At 37.3% G+C, this 15427-nt stretch overlaps 1 long non-coding RNA gene across 1 annotated transcript; it reads left to right on the forward strand.

The window, feature by feature from the left end:
• The first annotated feature begins 3166 nt into the window (after positions 1–3166).
• LOC135327305 (uncharacterized) lies at positions 3167–14634 on the forward strand. Its single transcript, XR_010387409.1, has 3 exons — positions 3167–3211; positions 10015–10050; positions 14364–14634. It is a non-coding gene; the product is annotated as an uncharacterized LOC135327305 (long non-coding RNA).
• The last annotated feature ends 793 nt before the right edge of the window (positions 14635–15427 follow it).

The raw sequence follows: 15427 nt of genomic DNA on the forward strand, positions 1-15427 counted from the left end.
TTCTATTGTGTTTTACTCCAGGTTTTCACCCACACCCACATTAGCAGCTCCACTGAGGTGAAAAAAAATCCTAAACGCTTTATCCTTTCTGTCTTGCCTGAACATCCTTACAATGTGCTCTGAAGAGCTGCAGTTCAGGCCTAACGAGTAAATGAGATACTTCAAGTCTGCAATTATGTGATTACATAATGGTCTGAAACAGCCATCAGGGAACCAATACCTATTATCCTGTTACCACATATTATATACACATTCAAAATATGCAATAAAATGTATAATAGTTTGGGAAGGGTTGAAGATGTTTGGAATGCAGCTGGTCAATCTTTCTCATGAGTTCAAAAAGTGTATATACTACAAAACAAAATTACACAAAAACATAGCAACATGTGCTGTGTGGCTGATTGATTAAAAACATTTAGAGACTGTAAGCTTTCATTGAAAGATGAGACAGATATGTACCATTTCAATTTCCTTTTGTAATTATAGGATCGAGTTTGTTTGCCTTGACTTCTTTTATTGAAAGAGCCAGCTAGTAGTGTGCTAACATGGTTACGCTTTGAGCTCCAGCTTCTGAGACCTGTTGTAAATCTCTGCTAGTCCCAAACTGGTCAGAGGAAGAGAGAAAAGGTGCATACTTGTATGGAATCAGGGAATGACTTAAAACCTTGGCTCTTAATGTTACAGAAGAGGCTGGTTTTAGCAGAAGTTAGGATTGTGTAGCCCTGTATACATTAATAAAAGCTGTATACAAAGCACATGCTATGATATCTTAATGTTACAGGTCCTTATTCAGCAAAATTTGAGTGTAGGCTTAAGTGCTTTGTTGAAAGGGTGCCACATTTATTACAATGTTCAAGTTACCTACGGATTGCAGCTGTCTGAAACAGCTCAAATATTGAAGTGACACCTCTAAAAGGGATATGCAGCATGTATGCTTTAAATTGTAGGTTGTATTGTTCTTTGAAAACTAACAAAGCTTTAAAATGTATTTTGACCCCCTTTCCAGCTGTTCCAGGTCGGAAGTACAAAGATGTTTTTAATACAAGAATGGAAAAAAATTAAGGCAAAGGCTGTTTTCAAATGTTCCTTTCCTTTACAGTCGCATGGACAGAGAGGAACTTATCGTAAACCCTTATGTGTGTGTTATCCCAGGCTATCCATTCTCAGAGACAGTCTCAGGGAATTGAAAACTGAATGGCCACAAACTTTGGCAATATGGTGTCTGACAACTGGTCCCCAAAGAAGAATTTATGGAAAGGGAAACATAGGGGAAAGTTTACATAGGGGAAAGTTTACAGTTTACAGGGGAAAGACCAGAAGAAAATGTGTGTTATTCTGTGTCCATGTCTTACAGAGTTTTGTCATTTGCATCAGAGCACAGAGCCTGGCTTGGCTGATCCATATGATCAGCACCTCGTCAGCTACTGACTTCTCTGCTAGAAAAGCCTGTGTCTCTACGTAAGAGAATGAAACTGTAATTCTCCTTCTTTACCCACATGCAGCTACTGGAAGGTGAAATCATCAACAACATATTACAAAAATGGCTAGAAACAGACAAAGCATGAATAAATGGAACCCAAGATATTGTATGCACAGCTGGGTATTACTTAATTCTTTCTAATTTGAAAATTGTATTTGTGCTTATCTACATAAGCAAGACTGGTGTATTTGTTTAACCAGTCGCTGGAACAGGTAAATTGTATGTAAAATTGTTAAAACAGTGGTATAAAAACACATACATGTTTTATTTTTACCAGTCTAGTTTCTAGTTTAGTATAAATGCAATTAAATTTTAAATAAAGTCTATCTTTAATTGATAGAATAAAATTCTACAATTACATTAGCAGTAAATTTGTTCATTTAATATATCAGAAGACTCTTTTCTGAGCTAAATGTGAAATTAATGCTAACCTAGGGTTAGACGTTAGGTCTAGACATTAGATTAGGTTAGAGCTGGGTGTAGACGTTAACCCTATGCAAATCCTAGAGATCACTTCAGCCACAAGGTGCAAAAAGAAGGTCACCTGAGGCAAATTTTGTCTAGTGTAAATAGATACTGAAGAATGGCGTTCAGAGCGTTTGCTTTTGTTTGCATGTTTTTAAGTGACTTTGAAGGGTTAAACTCTCTGTCTATAGCAGGCCTTGCCATGAAATGGAGCTGAACGAGCTGAACATTTCCTGAGAAGTGCTGTGGTGCAAAGAATCAGGACTGAAAGTCAGAAGAAAACAGAGGGCAGGAGTGTTTTCTCTGTGTTTTGGTGTTCTGCATACTGGAAGTCAGTGTGAAAATGAAGGATGAACTGTAAATGTTTGAGTGTAAATGAGTGGAAAATCGAAAGAAGGGAGGGGAACGCGGGGAAAGGGGAGGAGAATGCATTTAGAGGTGTTGACTAGATTAGGAGTAGGTGAAAGGGGGATGAGTTATGAAACAGAAAAGCTTATAAAATAAATTATAGGATATGGTGCTTGCGATAACAGTGTGTTAGATTTGATCGCCTGGAACATAACCTTTGAGTCTTCTCTCCTGGACATGGGAAAGGTTTCTTAATAGCACTTCAGTCTTTTCAGAAATGAATGCTAATTTCATTTTCTCTCTTTGGCTTTGGTCTCATTTTCTTTAGGTACTAATATGGATGGGCAAACCAAAAGTCTCTTCGTGCTTTCAAGATGCTAATTATGAAGACCACCAAGTAAAGGAAATAACTACCAGCACTCTTTCATTATTAACTCGTACTGAAATCCACTCATGGAAATGTAAAGCCTACATATCCGTTTAGTCTCTCCTTAGGGCTCTGCTTGAATGGTGACACAGCAGAGGAAATGAATGAGAGTCAGGAGACCTTGGGGTTGTTCTTGGCTCCCCCAATCCTACTGTGGCATGTGGAACAATTCACTTCACACTTTTCATGCTTCTGTTTTATGTGTTACCAGAGAATACTGATAATACATGCTTTTCTGAAACACTTCAGAAACCTTCAGAATATCAGATAAGTAACCACTGTTATTTTAATTTCCCAATGAGATTTCTTATATCAAGTATTCCGTACAAAATCCATGGAAATAGAAAATAATAATAATAATGAGAAAATCCACTGCTCGCTGCACTTAAAATTTCATGCTGCTTTTTAATTGTGTCTAATTTCAATCATTTTTTCTTTTCAAAGGGATATTTAATTAGATTTCAGAAGAAAAATTGTCAGATGGATTTCACGTAAGTTTTGAGTTACTGTTTTATGTAGGAAAGTCAAATAACATAGTATATTCCTTCTGGATAATGTAGTATTTTTAATATGTACAATAAATTACTGCAGGTTATACAATGGGAATAATGACACTGAATTAAATTAATAACAGTGATATGCTTATTTATATTTTGATTTCCCTTAATGCAGGCAAAAAGACGATGTAAAAATACAGATTTGGGACCAGGATTATTATTTTTTAATTTATAAAAAGAGACTTTCACAAAAAGCTGCAGTTAAAATACTTGTATGCTTAATCAGAACACTATTTTTAGAATACTGTATTTATAGTAGATATTTAGACAATATAAAGGATTTTACATGTCCTCATATTCAAATTTTTTAAATGTGTTGTTTTACTGTATGACATATCTCATCTCTCTCTGGTTTTCACATGCTTGCACTGCTGACATAACTAGGCCCTTAACTCCTGTTAGCACTATAGAACTAGAACAGCCCATGGAGAGTCAGCTGGCTTTTATGCAGGTTTGCAAATCCCTAATGGAATTATCATTAAAATTCTAATTCCTGTACCTTTCCTACAAGTGATAGGATGTGAAGCAGAAAGCGCGCTCCGATCATCGTCAGGCCACAGTAAGCAATGCCGCCTGATGACAGGGGCAGAGGTAAGGTGAGACTCACTTTGGGTGCTCATGATACTGTCTTCTTGGGGCGTAGTCAGCAGAACATGATTTAAACATGTTGCTTGAATGCCACTAGGCACATGAACAGCTGCCACACGTGAGAGATTTGTAAAAAGGTCATCCAGCATCCTGAGGTCAAGGAATTCCTAGCCAGCTTCTTTTTTGACTGAGAAAAAGAAAAGTCATTGTCTTGACAGATGTTAAGAATCTCCTTGTTATGGGTTCAGGAGAATAGAGAGCCAAGAAAGTCCATGTTTATCCAAATGTATTGCGTGAGTAAATGCAATCATAAAAAATCAACCCCCACTTCCTATTCCAGACTATAGGATTTTCTACAATTTGTTGGTTAGCTTGCCATTAATATCTACTTATACATTCAAGTGCTAATTATAAATGTCCACTGAGACTACTTACTTAACATCTTGATTAATAGTCAGACTTAACTTTCACTAATTAATATTCTCTTCATAAGTAGTATATGCCATGATTTAAAGTAAAACAATTAAAATAGTAATAAAACAGACAGCTACGGTTTCTGTATGATGCATACCTTTTACATCCACAAAGCCAACTAGTATAATCCAGTGAGCTTTTCTAAATTACTTTTTTAATTATCTTTTCCTGCTTTCTATGAAGAAGGAATAGATAAATCTACATGCAAGAATGCGTAACTCTAGGATCAACACTTGATAAGTTTTAATTTTTTTCTTTTACTTTTCTGTATTTGTTTTCTTCATAACTCTTCTTTCTCAGACCTTCATATTTTCCTTCTGCCTTTTTGCTATTTGTAAGAGAATATATTCCTTTTTGAAGGAAGTTATTTCCTGTAATTATCCTCCTCCAATACCTGCATTCGTCTGCAGAGGAAATTGAGCAGTGCCTTAGTTCTCGTACACGGAAAAATGACCCAAAGGATTGACTCTGCAGTATGGCATATCAGTGTCAGATCACTTCTCTTTTACCATATTCAGAGGAAGACCTAAATTTAGAATTCAGTTACTCAAAAACTGAGGGTATTTAGATTCTGAATTTGACTCAGATAATTCTTCAACTAATTGTTTGGGGTTTTTTTTAGAAAGCAGTGCATAATATTCCCCACAAAAATAAAAAATAGGCCATAAAAAGACAGTAATGTAAAGTGACAGGTGTAGCTTGAAACTAAAATCCACAAAATAAAGGAAGAACAAGCATTTTCTCCTAACACATGTATCTAAACATTCAGCAAGCAGTAACAGATGATATTCTGTATGCCTCATTGGCTGGGCAGAATGGGAAGATTAAATTTCATGTTAAGAACATATTCAAGATAATTAACATTATGTCAATAATGTTCATATCTTCTCTCTGTTTGTCTGATACATATAATAGAGTAACAACTTCCTTTGAAAGGTTAAAGAGCTGCTGTCTTAATTACTGACAAACTTGTAGATGGTTTTACTTAAATGCTTAAATATTTGTGCCCAATAAGGTACTAGTGAATACAGCTCAGAACGAGACAGGTTTTTACATAATTTCAATTAATTTTTTACAGCTAGTAATATTCCTTTACATCCATCACATTACGGATAGAAGCTAGAGTTTGGTTTTCTCTCTGGGTGGGAATAACATTACAGTATACTTTTTAAGCAAAACCCCCACAAGAATAAAAGATGGCATATGGACTGATTAGCTCAGATGCCAACAGGCTGGCCTGCAGGCTATCGTTAAAATCATGAAATAATTCCCGTCATTGACTAGTTTATTCCAGAAATTGTTTTTCCTGGATGGGAATGCCAGTTAGGTAGATCTATGAAAAATAAGAATTATTTTAAGACCTTCTCCATTATGAAATGGAAAACATCATCCTCCATAATGGAGACCTATCTGTCAGTGGTCTAAACTAATGCCAGGCGGGTGGAAAAGATAGCAAGCTTTCTGTGTTCAAATTTCCAGGTCAAAACAGACACACTAACACTAAACTCCGCTGGTTCATTCAGGAAGTATAACAGTTACCCTTTGGTGGCATGAATTCTACAATAGTCTTGCTAGATTAGCTTCACTTTGTCAAAGCTGGCTTTCAGCAGATGATTGTTTTTATACTATTATAATAACGCTCATAGTATTATTTAATTTTTGGAATGGGCTTGGCTGTGGCAGTGTTTTTGTGAAAAAAAAAATGTATATGTCCTTTAAAGAAAGAAAAGAAACAAAACTTCTCTGTTAAAAAGTAAACATTAGGCTGTTCATTTACTTTCTGGGTCAATGATAAAGGCGAAGGAAATTTTTACTGCCTCTTTAAAAAATACTTGTCAAGAAAGATAGTATCCAATATTGTCCTCAATTCTATGTGTTAAAGAGCTTTACCCAAATGCTGATCACTGATGATGTTCCTGAGAGGCAGAAAAGTCTAAACGAATGCTGCAGCTGTGCCAGAGGAAAGCTGAGGAGGTGGAGAGAAAAAAAATAAACTCCTTTATGCGGCTTTTTTTTAATGAGCGCTGTGATTAACAATGAACTCTCGTCTGCCTCTTCTTTTAAAGTACGTTTCTTGCTCTCATGTTTAAAATTGAGGGGATGTTCCCTGGAAAGAAATAAGGGAGCTTCTGTACCCTCCATTAGCTGCTGCCTTGTGGTGTGCACCTGGGCTGGAGCTGAAAGGTGTGCTTAAAGGGAACGAAGGGGGCTTGTTTTGCCAACTCCCAACAGTTTGTGTCCATCCTTAACATTCATAAAATTAAGAGGCCAAAGAGTGCAGAAAACCAAAGTATACAATTAAGCCACCTCCTTCCCAGCTCCTAATTTCAAGGCCACTCTCATGCTTTCCACCAAATCTGGCTATAACACAAAGCTGGCCCTAGCCACAAATCCCATAGCCTGTGAATTAGAGCCCAAAGTTACTAATTTGATAGAAAAGAGAGTGGGTACAGGCATCCTGGAACTGAAGAGTGAAAGGACTTGGGAGGTTTCTCTTTTAAAACTGTTCTGAGCAGTATAAAACAATAAAGGATTTATTTTTTCATTTTTAGCTGAGTGTTCAGGAGATGCTGAAAATTATATTGTCATCTCCTGAAACACCTAAATAATACAGAATGTTTTTCAATAAGGCATGCTGTATTTTACCTGGAAGTTGTTGTACATCTAAAATGAAGTCAAGATGACATTCTTATTCTGAGTAGGTGTGTCTAAATATCCACAGCTCTTTTTATTTTTACTTATTTATGATGACAGCTTCTCAGTGATGTTCTTTTGAACTTGTAAAGGCATTCAACTTTGAATCTTGCTGCCTGTTTCTTGATTTAAGACACTTGCTGACAAATATACTAAAACAAGTTGAAATCCAGACAAGTAAAATGGAGATATTTAGCAGCTCTAGGTCAGCCAGTCAGTGTGAGGAATGGTAAAGTCTGTATGCTTAGAGTAATCCTGAGATAGGCAAAGGATCATGTTTCCTTTGTACATTACTGCCATCTGCTGCATTTTATCAACAGGCTTTTTTTCCCCCACTTAATTATAGCCGGAAGAGATCAGAAAGTATAACAAGCCCCACAAAACTCATGTTTCTTCATCAATATCAAAGCTCCCAATATACATTTTTTAATTCAGTAACTAAAAAAACCTTTTCCTCAGTATTCCTTCAGCTAAAACATCTTTTAATAACCCAGAAAGCAGAGTCTACAATTCAGTCATTTGCTTATATTTCCCATCATGCAAATTTGTTGCAACCCAAGAACTCATTCTGTCTTCTGATTTTCCAAAGAGCTGCAGAGAGATGATACAGTGCTTGTTTACTGGTATTCATGATACAAAGTGTACAGTGTACAACCATCATTTTCTTTGCTTGTATCAGTAAAATAAATCATCCTAATTAGGGTGGAACAGTGATTTGAGAGATTTATATATAAGCCAAAGATACAGTAAAACTGGCTGGTCCGAAGGTAGTGGGTTAACAGAAATTATTACCGTTAGTTAAACTAACCTTTCTATATTCCACCCCACTGCTAACCTTGACTGGTCTTTTTAGTGACTTTTCTGCACCTATGTTTTTTCTAATAGATTTATTGCCGTTGGCCACATCTATTAGCAGTTAAGCAGACTTTCTGTCTTCTCAGATAAACTCTTCGTGCTGTGAATGTCAACTCTCAGAGTCTAGTGTAACTTTTACAGGAGGTAGTTCAGTATGTGGCACTTTTCCCTCTGAAACAAAAGCAAATAATTGTCCCACTTTGGGTTTTAAGGGGCACTGAACTTCCAAACTGTTTTTTTGCAAAAGCAGTAAAACATGATTCTAGGTACTTCAGCCCATAATAGTTAACAAAGGAAACTACATGAAAACACAGATGATAAATCCAGCTATGTGACCAAATTAAAACACTAGTGATGATGTCCGACTTGTACAATTTCACTTGACATTTCATGCAGTACAGTGTCATTATCTGCCATTAAACCACTGCCAAATATCACAATGGGAGCTCTGCGTGCCGGTGATCGGAGAAGCAAAACAGCTCCTACTTAAAGTAAGGCCTATGATGACTGATCACGTGCCTCACTTGAGCAGGAGGTTAAGTCCCACTGAAGTCAAAGAATGATGATATTTTCTTTAAGTCAGTGATGTAGTATAATACCCCACAGTGGCTTGATTTCTACCTTCCTCTGCCATCTGTTACAGGTGACTACATTTTTAAACCATAGTTCAGATTTTTATTAGAATTAGTTGATAGCTTTCTGCTAAGTTGTTAATTCACCAGTATTTTATAGTCTCCTTTGAAGTACAACTTTTCATGTTTCACTTTTCTAATATAAAAGGGTACTGATGATGGTTTTAGATAAAAAGCAAGAGGAAAAATGGTACTTAAACTCAGATAAGATTTAGGTGGTAAATGTTACATAACCTTCAGAGAATAAAAGGAAAACAGTGAAAAGATGAGTCTACTTTTAAGAAGCCAAGGAGAATTGGGATGGAAATACTGCAACAGAAAAATGCAAATTATTCCCATATGGGAGATGGTGAAAGCTGTAGAGTGTAAAGAACCTGCAGGCACCTTACTCGCTAGTGAGATAGGATAAGTAAGGTAAGAATAAGGGTAAGGAGGCCACACCTATATGATTGCTTTAAAGAGGGATTTCTTAGATTGCAGATTGATTTCTCTATCTTTGAACAGAGTGACTTTAGAAAAATAAAGTACATAACAGCTGATAGTAATAAAAAGAATTAATGCCAGAAAAACATGGATTCTTGCCATTAAAAGCTGAATGGCAATTTAAGCCCTAGTCTTGAAGTGAAAAGAATCCAGAGAGGGAAGATGTTCCTGCAGAAAAACAGGTTGACCAATTTAGCCGTTATGTCCAACGTTTGTACAGTAAAATCACGTGTGTGCTAAAACTTCACTTTCATTCAACACGCAATTCTCCCTGCCAGAGAAGATTTATATGTGTGTATTATATGGGGCACACATGAGGGAGGCAGAAGATCACAAGTTCCACCATCTATTTGGCAAACAAGGTGATGGGCTATGTACTTCCAGGCCCTGGTGCAACAGTCCACTGAGCCAAGACCTAATTATTAAGTGTCAGTGCAAATCAGAGCAGTGCATGTAAATTCCACCCATAAGGAGCAGTTAGCAAAAGATTTATCAACTAACAGAAATAATTGTAAATATGTGGCTTTCCCAATGTGTTTATGATGATAAATTATCTAGTTTGTCATCTGCTGCCATGTGTTCTCTGGCTCTGTATCTCTGCTACTATTGAAAGGTCTGTTAGGGCAGGAGGAGTGAAATGGAAATTGTGTTTTGTTTATATTTCTCCCTTACAGAAGAATGTCTAATGTCTGCCAGAAAAAAGCCATACTTCAGATTTGTTTATAATGTTTGTCTTACTTTGATCTAGAGTATAAGGTAGTTATACCTTATTAAGATCAAATGGTCAGGGCCTCCCAATGTCATTTCTAAGATGGACAAAACGTGACAAGAAATGCCTTTCCTGATCTGGCTGTTTTTTTGGAAGTCTCAGGACTCAGGTCTGTCCCTCTGGCCTGGTTTCAGTCATATTGACTTTTGTAGTTAGTTTACTAGTTGGACTTTAAATTCCTCCCTGCTCCTACTCAATAAGGTGAGTTAATAACTTAACCTCACTTGTTTTTGCCACACTAGGTTTTCAGACCAGTGAGTGAGGAAGACAGACCTACGGTAAGCGCCCTTACTGAAGCTCGGGTGTATCAAGTGAGCAGTCCACTGGCTGGGATCATGGTCTGAGCAAGACTGAGCAAACAAACAAAAAGGGGATCTTGTGCCTGATATTACAAGAATGATCAGAGTACAGCCCTGTCTAAAGTCAAAATCATATAAAAGTCCCAATGACATTTTCACACTGACAGTGTTTGATTATTGCTCTATGAATGGCCTATGAAACATAGTACAGGCAGGACAATCCAGTGGAAACCAAAAGGAATTGTATGTATACTGTTTAACTGAAAAAAATGTATGTAATGAAATAGGAAACATAAGCAGCACTGTAAATAACTCAAAGGAAGTGTCTACTCCATGGACAACAAGGATCTAAGATGTAAATGAATCATTAGGATCTGTGAAGAAAGGAATTGAACACGTTCGATGGCCAACTATAAATCTTTGGCAACTCCTTAATAGCAACTTGGAATTCATCTCTGGCGATTCAATAGAAAACAAAACATAGGTGGGAAAAATAAAAGATATATGGACGGCCAATGGAAGCAACAAGATACCCAGAAAGCTTTCATATCATGGGAGAGTGAAGATGATTGGCCTGCTTAGATAAAAGAGGAGACGACTAGATGGAGTTATGAGAGAGGGATGCAAAATTATAGCACGGTGGAAATGAATTTGGGACACTACTTAACCTTATGTCATATTGAGACAAAAGGTGAGTTTTAATAGTGATGAAAGGCAATGAAGCTAATGAAACAAAACACATTTTATTTCACGCACTGGTAACCTGTGCAAACTGTTGCCATGATATAAACTGATGTGGCATTTATGTGGGTAATTAACAGATGCACAGAGGACCATGTTTTATAAACCAAAAAATAGCTAAAGAGGATTAGAAAAAAATCTTTTGCTTGATGAGAGGTTCTTGCAACCTCTTTTAGAAACTGGCCTCTAAGTACTGGCCTTGGTTATCATACTGGATAAATGTTCTATATTCCTAGTAGGCCTCTGAAAAAAATACAAGTTTTTTTCAGAGGCCTACTAGGAATATAGAACATTTATCCAGTATGATAATACCTGTTGTTTTTTCTTGAATCTTTCATTCCTCAGACACATTTAGAGGGCTCTACTGTCCATTGATTTTTTCAGTGATTTTACTTTGAAAATTTCCTCTGTAAGGCATTACGTTGTATTCTAAAAATCAGGATGATTCAGGGACCACTATATAAACATTAGAGAAAACTCCCAACTCAGCAGGGATAACTCTCAGTAAAATGGGCTGTATACATTTATTTAATTAATCTGGATCTCAACACAGCAGTTGAGTGTCAGGTACCATTTGCTGGGTAGGGGGAAAAATGGAATGGAAACACCCAAAGGAAAACAAACACTCAGCAGTTAATAGTCTAAAATGCATCAGATATTTCAAAAAAAAATTTTTTTTCTTGGAATATTGATGCAAGACAGTAGAGATCACAAATCTGAATCGTGGGAAAGGTAATTCTTTCTAACTCAGATACACTTCATAAACTAAATCTCACCATATACATACTGTATTAAAGACGATCCTCAGGCTGCTCCCTATAGCAGGCTTTGTCCATACTAGAAACTTTAAGTATTCTAACCAGAGTTAGTCTAAAATTGATATTGTAAAACAAGCATGAGCCCGAGCTACAAAAGCTTAAGGTAGTTTATGCTTTTTATTGAATTAAATTACACAGGTATAAGCAAGGCAATCTTAATGGCTCTAGATTTGATATTCTCACTAGTTTACTATATGAAGTTTAAACTGACAGATAGCTAGCAGAGGGAGAAAAATGTTGTACTTGATAAACCAAAAGCTAAGTTGCCAGGTACAGGCATATCTTGGAGATATTGAGGGTTCAGTTCCAGACCACCTCAATAAAGTGAATATCACAATAAAGTGAGTCACACCAATTTTTTCATTGTGCATATGGAAGTTGTGTACATGCCTTAATGAAAAAATCCTTTATTTCTAAAAAATGCTAACCATCATTTGAGCCTTCAATGAATCATAATCTTTTTGCTGATGGAGGGTCTTGCCTTGATGTTGATGGCTGCTGACTGATCAGGGTGGTGGTTCCTGAAGGTTCGGGTGGCTGTAGCAATTTCTTAAAATAAGACAGCAATGAAGTTTGCCACATCAATTGACTCTTCCTTTCACGAAGGATTTCTCTGTAGCATGCAATGCTGTTTGATAGCATTTTATGCACAATAGAACTTTCAAAATTGGAGTCAATCCTTTCAAACCCTGCTGCTGCTTCATCAACTAAGTTTATGGGATATTCTAAATCCTTTGTTGTCATTTCAACAATGTTCACAGCATCTTCACCAGGAGTAGATTCCATCTCAAGGAACCACTTTCTTTGCTCATTCATAAGAAGCAACTTCTCATCCGTTAAAGTTTTATCATGAGATTGCAGCAATTCAGTCACATCTTCAGGCTCCACTTCTAATTCTAGTTGTCTTGCTATTTCCACCACATCTGTTGTTACTTCCTCCACTGAAGTCTCAAACCCCTCATCCATGAGGGCTGGAATCAACATCTTCCAAACCCCTGTCAATGTTGCTATTTTGACCTCCTCCCATGAATCACGCATGTTCTTAATGGCATCTAGAATGGTGAATCTTTTCCAGAAGGAATTCCTTTCCAGAAGAAAATCCTTTCAGTTTACTTTGCCCATATCCATCAGAGGAATCACTATCTATGGCAGTGATAGCCTTACGAAATGTATTTCTTAAATAATGAGACCTGAAAGTTGAAATTACTCCTTGATCAGTGGGCTGCAGAATGGATGTTGTGTTAGCAGGCATGAAAGCAACATTAATCTCCTTGTACATCTCCATCAGAGCTCTTGGGTGACCAGGTGCATTGTCAGTGAGCAGTAACCTTTTGAAAGGAATCTTTTTTTTCTGAGCAGTAGGTCTCAACCGTGGACTTAAAACTTTCAGTAAACCATGTTGTAAACAGATGTGCTGTCATTCAGGCTTCATTGTTCCATTTATAAAGCACAGACAGAGTAGATTTAGTGTAATTCTTAAGGGTTCGAGGATTTTTGGAATGGTAAATGAGCACTGGCTTCAACTTAAAGTCACCAGCTGCATTAGCCCCTAACAAGAGAGTGAGCCTGTCCTTGGAAGCTTTGAAGCCAGGCATTGACTTCTTCTGTCTACCTATGGAAGTCCTAGATGGCATCTTCTTCCAAGATAAGGCTGTTTCATCTATATTGAAAATCTGTTGTTCAGTGTCGCCACCTTCATCAATGATCTTAGCTAGATCTTCTGGATAAATTGCTGCAGCTTCTACCTCAGCACTTGCTGCTTCACCTTGCACTTTTATGTTATGGAGACGGCTTCTTTCCTTAAACCTCATGAACCAACCTCTGCTAGCTTCAAACTTTTCTTCTGCAGCTTCCTCACCTCTCTCAGCCTTCGTAGAATTGAAGGGAGTTAGGGCCTTGCTCTGGATTAGGTTTTGGCTTAAGGGAATATTGTGGCTGGTTTGATATTCTATCCAGACCACTAAAACTTGCTCCATATCAGCGAGAAGACTGTTTCACTTTCTTATCATTTGTGTGTTCACTGGAGTAGAGTTTTTAATTTCCTTCAAGAACTTTTCCTTTACATTCACAACTTGGCTAACTGTTTGGCGCAAGAGGCCTAGCATTCTGCCTATCTCGGCTTTCGACATGCCTTCCTCACTAAGCTTAATCATTTCTAGCTCTTGATTTAAAGTGAGAGACGTGCAACTCTTCCTTTCACTTGAACACTCAGAGGCCATTGCAGGGTTATTCACTGGCCTAATTTCAATATTGTTGTGTCTCAGGGAATAGGGAGGCCTGAGGAGAGGGAGAGAGATGGGGGAACAGCCGGTCGGTGGAGCAGTCAGAACACACACAACATTTATCAATTACGTTCGCCGTCTTATATGGGTATGGTTCGTGGCACCCCAAAACAATTACAATAGTAACATCAAAGATCACTGATCACAGATCACCATAACAGATACAATAATAATGAAAAAGTTAGAAATATTGTGAGAATTACCAAAATGTGACACAGAGACACAAAGTAAGCACATGCTGTTGGAAAAACAGTGCCAGTAGACTTGCTCGATGCAGGGTTGCCACAAATATTCAATTTGTAAAGACCACAATATCTGCAAAGCACAATAAAGTGAAGAGCAATAAAACGAGGTATGCCTGTATTCTCTCAGCTTGAACAAAAGAAAAAAAAATGTTCTCACTGGGCAAGAATCCTACACTTTTAATACAATGGAATACTATTTTTTTAAGAGAGAAGAGGAAGACCACAGACACATGGGATTTTTGGACTGAAACCTGCCTAAATGCTGTGGATTGAACACAAACTTAGAAGGAACTTCTTTCCTGGTTCCAGTTTTAATGTAACTGATGTTAAAAATGGTTTACACTGTATAGAGGAAAAAATGTAGAAAGAAAACTTTTGGAATGAGACTCTTTGGCTCTGACTTGGATAACAGCCTAAATGTTACTATAAATGTAAACTGTATCCAAATGTGGCCCCCTTAGGTCATTCCTGACTGTTGTAGCAACATAAACATTACTCTGTGCTTCAATATATGCAGTGATGTGTGTGTATGTGCTTGTCCAGTACTATTCAATGCCTTATTACAATACATTCACAAGGACCACATAAACTTTACTTCTTCTCTCTCAGAGGACATTCAGGTGAAGTTGCAATTCCCTATTAGCCTTGATTGACACCTTAGAATAAAACAAATAAAGCTAAGTATTTGTTTTAGGGTAACATATACTGACTATTGCTATTTGCACTGATAGAAAAAACATGAGTATCCTGCCAAACCTTGAAGCCTTCCTGCCTAATGCACTGCAGTCTTTCAAAAAACCCTACTTTTGTATTCCATAACACACTTTTGAAGTGTTAAAGTAGCTGTTATTTAGGTTTCTAGAATACCAAATGCATTATTTTGAATGTCAGGCTTAAATCTAGGTTGAAGTGGAGGAGAGAATTTTGTTTTGTTTGCTTTAAAGCCATTCAGCAAATCGTTGAGACCCAATTTCACAGAGGCATTTAGGCATACAAAAGTTAGGAGGCACTCCAGACCTGAGTACCAAGGAATTAATTATCCTAATTTCCTCATTCTCTAAGCCTTGGCCTTTTCTAACACTATCTATTTTTGGGGGGTTACTGAGAAAAGGGTAGAAGGAGGACTGGTTTCCACTTGTAGCACAGACACGCAGTGCGCCAAACGCTTTACAGGGGGACAGCTGAAACACAGTCTAGACAACCAGCATAGATGAAACCCTATACGGCCTCGATTCAGCATGAAGTTCATGCACAGTATTTTCAACATCAA

This window comes from Dromaius novaehollandiae, chromosome 2, assembly GCF_036370855.1.
Source record: "Dromaius novaehollandiae isolate bDroNov1 chromosome 2, bDroNov1.hap1, whole genome shotgun sequence".
NCBI lineage: Eukaryota > Metazoa > Chordata > Aves > Casuariiformes > Dromaiidae > Dromaius > Dromaius novaehollandiae.